The sequence below is a fragment of the Heterodontus francisci genome, chromosome 1, assembly GCF_036365525.1.
Source record: "Heterodontus francisci isolate sHetFra1 chromosome 1, sHetFra1.hap1, whole genome shotgun sequence".
In the NCBI taxonomy this organism is placed as follows: domain Eukaryota; kingdom Metazoa; phylum Chordata; class Chondrichthyes; order Heterodontiformes; family Heterodontidae; genus Heterodontus; species Heterodontus francisci.
In genome coordinates this window covers 96306513-96316709 of record NC_090371.1, presented here as the reverse complement: position 1 = coordinate 96316709, position 10197 = coordinate 96306513, and the positions used below count along the sequence as shown (strand labels likewise).

Genomic DNA, 10197 nt, shown 5'->3' with positions numbered 1-10197 from the left:
TGAATCTGAAATAAAAAAAGAAGGAAATACTGGAAAGCACTCAGCAGGACAGGCAACATCTGTGGAGAACAGAGTAACCGTTTATGAATATGGATCTTTAGCTGCTTGTCTGCACTGAATGCTGCCGGTTGCGGGGGGTTGGTGGCACATGCTGCCGGTGGGGGGTTGGTGGCACATGCTGCCGGTGGGGGGTGGGGGGGGCAGTGGCACATGCTGCCAGGGGGCACAGTATGTCAAGAAGGGAGTTTGGTAAGGAGGGGAACTATAAATTAAAAAAATAAATAAATTTGAGTGCACAGAGTAAAGTGGGAGGGAGAGGCTCCTTTCCTTCTGTCTTCACTGAAGAAGATCCAAGAAATCTCCTAGAATTAGAGATCCAAGGGATCAGGGGGAATGAGGAATTGAAGGAAATTAGTATTAGTAAGAAGGTTATATTGGAGAAATTAATGGGGCTGAAGGTTGATAAATCCCCAGGACCTGATATTCTACATCCAAGAGTGTTGAAAGAGGTAGTTATGGAGATAGTGGATGCATTGGTGATCATCTTCCAAAATTCTGCAGATTTTGGAGTGGCTCCTGCAGATTGGAAGCATGCAAAACTCACCCCACTATTTAAGAAGGGAGGTAGAGAGAAAACCGGGAATTACAGACCTGTTAGCATAACATCAGTCGTTGGGAAAATGCTAGAATCTGTTCTAAAGGATGTGATAAATGGACACTTGGATAATATTGATCTGATTGGCACAGTCAATATGAATTTATGAATGGGAAATCATGTTTGACGAACCTGTTTGGAGTCTTTTGAGGATGTCACTAACGGAATTGATAAAGGGAAGTCGGTGGACATTGTATACTTGGATTTTCAGAAGGCTTTTGATAAAGTTCCTCACAGGAGGTTGGTTTGCAAAATTAATGCACATGGGATGGAAGGTAATATACTGGAATGGGTTAAGGATTGGTTAACAGGCAGAAAGCAGAGAGTAGGAATAAACGGGTCATGCTCGCATTGGCAGGTTGTGACTAGTGGGGCACCGCAGGGATCAGTGCTTGGGCCCCAGCTGTTCACAATACATATCAATGATTTGGATGTGGGGACCAAATGTAATATTTGCAAGTTTGCAGATGACACAAAATTAGGTGGGAATGTGTGTTGTGAGGAAGATGCAAAGCGGCTTCAAGGGGATTTGGACAGACTTAGTGAGTGGCCAAGAATGTGGCAGATGGAGTATAATGTGAAAAAATGAGGTTGTCCACTTTGGTAGGAGGAATAGATGTGCAGAGTATTTTTTAAATGGTAAGAGATTAGAAAGTGTAGATGTACAAAGGGACCTGGGTGTCCTTGTCAATAAGGCACTGAAAGCTAACATGCAAATGCAGCAAGCAATTAAGAAGGATAATGGTATGTTAGCCTTTATCACAAGAAGATTTGAGTACAGGAGTGGTGAAATCTCACTTCAAAGAACAAAGAACAGTACAGCACAGGAACAGGCCATTTGGCCCTCTAAGCCTGCGCCGATCTTGATCCCTGTCTAAACTAAAACCTTCTGCACTTGGTCTGTATCCCTCTATTCCCAACCTATTCGTGTATTTGTCAAGATGCCTCTTAAACGTCGCTACTGTACCTGCTTCCACCACCTCCCCCAGCAGCAACTTCCAGGCACTCACCACCCTCTGGGTGAAAAAAAAACTTGCCTCACACATCTCCACTAAACTTTGCCCCTCGCACCTTAAACCTATGTCCCCTAGTAACTGACTTTTCCATCCTGGGAAAAAGCTTCTGACTGTCCACTCTGTCCATGCCACTCAACTTTGTAAACCTCTATCGTGTCGCCCCTCCACCTCCGTCGTTCCAGTGAAAACAATCCGAGTTTATCCAACCTCTCCTCATAGCTAATACCCTCCAGACCAGGCAACATCCTGGTAAACCTCTTCTGTACCCTCTCCAAAGCCTCCACATCCTTCTGGTAGTGTGGTGACCAGAATTGTATGCAATATTCCAAGTGTGGCCTAACTAAGTTTCTGTACAGCTGCAGCATGACTTGCCAATTTTGTACCCTATGCTCCGACCGATGAAGGCAAGCATGCCGTATGCCTGCTTGAGTACCTTATCCACCTGCATTGCCACTTTCAGTGATCTGTGGACCTGTACGCCCAGATCTCTCTGCCTGTCAATACTCCTAAAGGTTCTGCCATTTACTGTATACTTCCCACCTGTATTACACCTTCCAAAATGCATTACCTCACATTTATGGGCGGCGCAGTGGTTAGCACCCAGCCCCACAGCTCACAGTATAAATGGGTGGTTGATGGTCGGCACAGACTTGGTGGGCCGAAGGGCCTGTTTCAGTGCTGTATCTCTAAACTAAACTAAATTTGTCCGGATTAAACTCCATCTGCCATTTCTCCGCCCAAGTCTCCAACAGATCTATATCCTGCTGTATCCTCTGACAATCCTCATCACTATCCGCAACTCCACCGACCTTTGTGTCGTCTGCAAACTTGCTCATCAGACCAGTTACATTTTCCTCCAAATCATTTATATATACTACAAACAGCAATGGTCCTAGCACTGATCCCTGCGGAACACCACTAATCACATCCCTCCATTTAGAAATGCACCCTTCCACTGCTACCCTCTGTCTTCTATGACTGAGCCAGTTCTGTATCCATCTTGCCAGTTCACCTCTGATCCCGTGTGACTTACCTTTTGTACCAGTCTGCCATGAGGGACCTTGTCAAAGGCTTTACTGAAGTCCATGTAGACAACATCCACTGCCCTTCCTTCATCAATCATCTTCGTCACTTTCTCAAAAAACTCGATCAGGTTAGTGAGACACAACCTCCCCTTCGCAAAACCACGCTGCCTCTCGCTAATAAGTCCATTTGTTTGCAAATGGGAGTAAATCCAGTCCCGAAGAATCCTCTCCAATAATTTCCCTACCACAGACATAAGGCTCACCGGCCTGTAATTTCCTGGATTATCCTTGCTACCCTTCTTAAACAAACGAACAACATTGGCTATTCTCCAGTCCTCTGGGACCTCACCTGTAGCCAATGAGGATACAAAGATTTCTTACAAAGGCCCCAGCAATTTCCTCCCTTGCCTCCCTCAGTATTCTGGGGTGGATCCCATCAGGCCCTGGGGACTTATCTACCTTAATGTTTTTCAAGACGCTCAACACCGCCTCCTTTTTGATATCGACATGACCCAGACTACCTACACTCCCTTCCCTAGACTCATCATCCACCAAGTCCTTCTCTTGGGTGAATACTGATGCAAAGTACTCATTTAGTACCTCGCCCATTTCCTCTGGCACCACACATAGATGCCCTCCTCTGTCCTTGAGTGAGCCAACCCTTTCCCTGGCTACCCTCTTGCTCTTTATATACATATAAAAAGCCTTGGGGTTCTCCTTGATCCTGTTTGCCAATGACTTTTCATGACCCCTTTTAGCCCTCCTGACTGCTTGCTTAAGTTCCTTCCTACTTTCTTTATATTCTTCAAGGGCTTCGTCTGTTCCCAGCTTTCGAGCCCTTACGAATGCTTTCTTTTTCTTTTCAATTGTATAGAACCCTGGTTAGACCACACCTGGAGTACTGTGTGCAGTTTTGGTCCCCTTACCTTAGGAAGGATATTATGCCATAGAGAGAGTGCAACAAAGGTTCACCAGACTTGTTTCCGGGATGATGGGACTCTCTATGAAGAGAGATTGGGGAAACTGGGTCTGTATTCTCGAGAGTGTCAAAGAATGAGAGGTGATCTCATTGAAACCTACAAAATACTTGAAGGGATAGACAGGGTAGATGCAGTTAAGATGTTTCCCCTGGTTGGGGAGTCTAGAACCAGGGGACACAATTTCAAAATAAGGGGGAAGCCACTTAGGACAGAGATGAGGAGAAATCTCTTTGCTCAGAGGATTGTGAATCTTTGGAATTCTGTACCCCAGAGGGCTGTGGAAGCTCAGTCATTGAGTATGTTTAAAGCAGCGATTGACAGATTTCTAAATACAAATGACATAAGGGGATATGAGGATAGTGTGGGAAAAAGGCATTGAAGTGGATGATCAACCATGATTGTATTGAATGGTGGGGCAGGTTCAATGGGCTGAATGGCCTACTCCTGCTCCTGTGTTCCTATGTATTCTTAAAATGGGGCTATTAACATTGTGCTTAGTGCGAGATCCTACAAAGTGTCCCAAACTATTCAATTGCTGAACTGTTTCGCTGATAAAATGTAATTCCTAATATACTGGTCATTGCACAGAAGGAAGTCCACATCACCCCACCCCTCCACCCACCCCCAAGTGTGTGTTGATTGCTGGTCTGTGCTGAATGATTCAAGTTTATTAACCTGTGCTAGGTAGACAGTAAGCTCAGATGCAACTCACAAGATGGTTTTTAAATTTGTTTGGGGGATGTGGGTTTTGCTGGCTATGCCAGCATTTATTGCCCATCCCTTATGGCCCTTGAGGAGGTGGTGGTGAGCTGCCTTCTTGAACCTCTGCAGTCCTTGGGGTGTAGGTACACCCACAGTGCTGAATGGTTATGAATGAGAAAGATCATTCGATTAAACTTAGGTCATCCAGCCAAAGAGGTACTAAAGTTCCCCCATCGCAGCCTCTAGTTGTTTAACAGATTGCAGGATTTTTGTGTCTACATTTTCAACCGTAAGTCTAGTCCATATGTTGTTCGCCCATTTAGGTGGAGAAGAATTTCTTGTTATCAGTTCAAAATTTACCGTTTACTAGCTTGCATCTGAATCCTCCTTGTCCTACTCTGTCAATTTAATGTCAGATAATATTCAGAATAAACTTTTTGTACCATTTACTTTCTTGTACATCTCTATAAATTCAACTCATAGCTGCTTAGATTCCTTTCCAAATTGCTGTGCTGGCCTTTGTTTGTTTGTTTGTCTGTATTTATTACTGACAAACAAGTGATTTAGTTTAAAAATTCTACAGATTTAAATACATTTGTAAACCCCATCCAACGTATTAACAAAAATTAGAAATTTAATTAAAACTACAACTTCATGTTTAAAATATTTTTTTTTCTTCAATTATTTTGACATTTATAAATGTCTCCTACCATTGGGTATTAATCTGGAGATGATTACTGGCCATTAAATACTTGCGCTGCAGTCAGTGGCATTTAAAAAAAATTACTGGCATCTGAAACATGCTATTCTTAAAAACTAGAGCCAAATCTCATTTCAAAATTGAGTTTTACCAATTTATTTTCTTTCCTCCTTCCAAGTTACTCCGTTTTTGTAGAGTGTGCGGGTTTTTTGTGTTTGTAAGAATGTGACTTTTCATTCGGATGTGCATCACATTTTCCCTTGTACAGTGGATCATTATTCCTGTTCTTTGTTTTTATTAAGCCCATGACTGAGGTTCTTCAAACTGCTGCTGTGAATGTTCCGGTGTTATTCAAGGGTATGGTTCTATAGACAGCAAAAGTTTGTTATACAGAATTTACAGCACAGAAACAGGCAGTTTGTACCAACTGGCCTATGCCACTGTTTATGCTCCATAAGAACCTCCTCCCACTTTACTTCATCTCACATTTTCAACATTTCTGTACCTTTTTCTCTCATGTACCTATTTAACTTCCCATTAAAAGCCTCTCTGCTATCTAGCTCAGATACTTGCTATTGTGGCAGAAAAATCCACATTTTTAACTGTGCTCTAGGTAAAGAAGTTTATCCTGAATTCTTTATTGGATTTACTAGTGACTATCTCGTCTCTAGTTTTCTGGCCTCTAGGTTTGACTCCCCCACAAATGGAAACATTTTCTCCATGCCCGCCCTCTCAAACCCAAAACTCAAAAACTTTGAAAGACCTCTATAAGGTCAACTTGCAGCCTTTTCTTTCTAGACAAAAGTGCCCCAGCCTGTTCTGTCTGAGAAACCTCATTAGCAGAATTAACCATGAAGTCTCCCTAATGGTACATTACCTTGAAGTGGTGCAGCTTAAAGTAACCCTGGTTTTAGCAGCAGTGCAGCAAGGTATATCAGACATTTTGTAAATACTGAAACCCATCTGAAGAAGTGGATTTCCTGGGATATCTAAAGCTAGCAGCAATGTAAGTGTAGCCTCCAATGATGCCAGTTGCCATCTTTTCCTGAAGTACTTTGCCCACTGCACCAGTCAGCATGTGGTCTCACAATGGCTGACCTGAACTGAAATTCCCCCTGTAGTGGGGGAAGGTCTCATAGTCAGAAAATAAAGTCACAAATTATATGCAGAGTTCTTTGTTTTGACAGTTCTGTAGATTCTGCCTTGCATTATGAACAGGGAGGATTTCATAGCACTGGGAACTAAGGCCAATACACAGCTGCTGATACTTGAACAGTTCCACAAGATAAAGGCAGCATAAATGGTAGAACAAACTTGCAGGTTCTGTTTCCATTTTTATTAGCATAATAAAGGGCGGCACAGTGGCGCAGTGGTTAGCACCGCAGCCTCACAGCTCCAGGGACCCGGGTTCGATTCCGGGTACTGCCTGTGTGGAGTTTGCAAGTTCTCCCTGTGTCTGCGTGGGTTTTCTCCGGGTGCTCCGGTTTCCTCCCACAAGCCAAAAGACTTGCAGGTTGATAGGTAAATTGGCCATTATAAATTGTCACTAGTATAGGTAGGTGGTAGGGAAATATAGGGACAGGTGGGGATGTTTGGTAGGAATATGGGATTAGTGTAGAATTAGTATAAATGGGTGGTTGATGTTTGGCACAGACTCGGTGGGCCGAAGGGCCTGTTTCAGTGCTGTATCTCTAATCTAATCTAATCTAATATCATTAAGATCTTAGACTAAATTATATATTGCCGTCGCTGATTACAGCGGTGGCCGTAAAATATGGCTTCCTGCACACGCAGGCTTTACTCGGCGGTGCCGCTGCAATATTAAACGCGGCAACTCATTTACATGGCTGGGGCAGACACCCCCCCACCGATGACGTGGAGGGGGCAGCCGCTCTGTCCCTGGCAATGTTTTTAAAGGGCTTCAAGTCCTTGCATTTAATTTGAATGTTAAAAGTTTGACATTACAAATTTAAATTAAATCTAATAAAATATTCAAGCCCCTCTCCCACCATCACCCCACCCCCCCCATGACTAAACAATTCATTCCTTGCCCTCACCCTCCCAAAATACTTACCTTGTGCACTTGACCTTCCTCACCCCCAAAGTTCACAAACTTGCAAACTTTAATCTTTACCCCTCTCCACAACCCCCTAGATCAATGAAATTAGTTTGGCCTGCTCTCTTTCCCCCCCCCACCCTGCCACCTGCACTGAGGAACTTACCTGCTCCCCCCCCCCCCCCCCCCGCCCCCACCAGTGTTCCACCTTACATCACTGTTCGGAGATCGGACAGCGCGGGAGTGCTGGCCACTGATCACGATATCGGAACGGGGCGGCCAGCGGGACCAGGTAAATCAGTAATTCTTTGATTTACATTAATATATTTAAATGGTGATGCTGTCACCAAGCAAAGGGGGACCTGTCATGAGGCCTCACCACCGCCAGCAATATGGGGCTGGGCCTTCCCAGCATTGAGGCCCGTGGCAGGCCTCTCCCGGAGGCATTTTCTGCCCTCCCCCCACCACGACCCCCGACGTCAGTAAAGTTCAGCCCCTTGTCTCAACTGCTATTTTGTGAATAAAAGCAAAATACTGCGGATGCTGGAAATCTGAAATAAAAACAAGAAATGCTGGAAATACTCAGCAGGTCTGGCAGCATCTGTGGAGAGAGAAGCAGAGTTAACGTTTCAGGTCAGTGACCCTTCTTCGGAACTGGCAAATATTAGAAATGTCAAAGGTTATAAGCAAGTAAGCGGGGGTGGGGCAAGAGATAACTAAGGAGAAGGTGTAGATTGGACAAGGCCACAGAATAGCTGACCAGAAGGTCATGGAGCAAAGGCAAACAATATGTTAATGATGTGTTGAAAGACAAAGCATTAGTACAGATCGGGTGTTGACGGACTGAAGACTGAACAGCAGCAAGCACAAACATGAAAAAAAACAGTGGGTACTGAGTGGAGGTGTTCCACAAAGCGGTCACTCAGTCTGCGTTTGGTCTCCCCAATGTAGAGGAGACCACATTGTGAGCAGCGAATACAGTATACTACATTGAAAGAAGTACAAGTAAATCGCTGCTTCACCTGAAAGGAGTGTTTGGGGCCTGGGATAGTGAGGAGAGAGGAGGTAAATGGACAGGTATTACACCTCCTGCCATTGCAGGGGAAGGTGCCTTGGGAAGGGAACGAGGTGGTGGGGGTAATGGAGGAGTGGACCAGGGTGTTGCAGAGGGCACGATCCCTTCGGAATGCTGACAGGGGAAGGGCGAGGAAGATGCGTTTGGTAGGGGCATCACGCTGGAGGTGGGGGAAATGGCGGAGGATGATCCTTTGGATATGGAGGCTGATGGGGTGGAAAGTGAGGACAAGGGGAACCCTGTCACGGTTCTGGGAGGGAGGGGGAGGGGTGAGGGTAGAGGTGCGGGAAATGGGCTGGACACGGTTGAGGGCCCTGTCAACCACGGTGGGGGGGAATCCTCGGTTGAGGAAAAAAGAAGACATATCAGAAGCATTGTCATGGAAGGTAGCATCATCAGAGCAGATGCGTCGGAGACGGAGAAACTGGGAGAATGCAATGGAGTCCTTACAGGAGGCAGGGTGTCAGTGGGCTTATAATGGATATTAGTAGACAACCTATCCCCAGAGATGGAGACAGAGAAGTCAGGGAAGGGAAGTGTCAGAGATGGACCATGTAAAAGTGAGAGAAGGGTGGAAATTAGAAGCAAAATTGATAGTTTTCCAGTTCGGGGTGGGAGCAGGAAACAGTGCCAATACAGTCATCAATGTACCGGAAAAAGAGTTGGGGGAGGGGGCCTGAGTAGGACTGGAACAAAGAATGCTCAACATGTCCCACAAAAAGACAGGCATAACTAGGACCCATGCGGGTACCCATAGCAACACCTTTTACTTGAAGGAAGTGAGTGGAGTTGAAGGAGAATTTGTTCAATGTGAGAACAAGTTCAGCCAGGCGGAGGAGGGTGGAGGTGGATGGGGACTGGTTGGGCCTCTGTTCAAGGAAGAAGCAGAGAACCCTCAAACCGTCCTGGTGTGGGATGGAGGTGTAGAGAGATTGGACGTCCATAGTGAAGAGGAGGCGGTTGGGGCCAGGAAACTGGAAATTGTCAAAATGACGTAGGGCATCAGAAGAGTCACGGATGTAGGTGGGAAGAGACTGGACCAGTGGAGAAAAGATAGAGTCAAGATGGGAAGAAATAAGTTCAGTGGGGCAGGAGCAGGCTGACACAATGGGTTTACCACAACAGCCCTGTTTGTGGATTTTGGGAAGGAGGTAGAAGCGGGCTGTCCGGGATTACGGGACTATGAGGTTGGAAGCTGTAAAGGGAAGATCTCCAGAGGAGATGAGGTCAGTGACAGTCCTGTGGACAGTAGCTTGATGTTCGGTGGTGGGGTCATGGTCCAGAGGGAGGTAGGAAGAAGTGTCTGTGAGTTGGCACCGAGTCTGTGCAAGGTAGAGCTATTTTGTAAGTGCCTGACTTCACTGCTGAGCTTATAGAGGTCAATTTGCAAGCTAAATTCTTAGCAAGTAGTAGCCTATTTTCAGGTTTTTTGCTTCCACTCATTAGCAGATTGAAAATGTAATTACTTGAGACCATAAAAGTTTAATGCGCTAGAGAATTCCCATCATCTCATTGTATTTGTGCCAGAGCTTTGCTAGAGCAACCCAAAACTAATCCCATTGCCCTGCTCTCCCTACAGATCTGTTTCCTTCTCTGCTTTGAATCTTTATTGGCTCTTCACTTAAAAGAAGCACTTGTCTCTTCCTTTACAGCTCGCTGTAAAGAAATCCAAACTCTAACAATGCTTGATATTAAAGGCACTTTTCACTATCCTTGTGCCAATTTTAAATAATCCCTCGACACTGGCTCTCCAACCAGAGAATGTACTCTTTCCCTGCTTGCCTTTGTACAAGGAAAATAATGACAAATGAATTTGTTGGGATTTTTTGACACTGAGGCTGAAACTTCTGCACCGGCGTCGGGATCGCCTGTCGTAACTTCAAGCCAGTTCACCAGAGTCTACATTGAATTTATAGTGGATGATTGGGAGAACACATGGAGAAATTCCAGGCATGAGAGTTTTTCCCTATTTCAGATATGTTGCTGGT

The 10197-nt window shown here is 45.1% G+C and overlaps 1 protein-coding gene across 1 annotated transcript in view; it reads left to right on the top strand.

Moving 5' to 3' along the window:
- The window catches only part of cspg4ba (chondroitin sulfate proteoglycan 4ba), a 145657-nt gene that overhangs the window by 34382 nt on the left and 101078 nt on the right, over positions 1–10197 (top strand). The window lies entirely within an intron of this gene.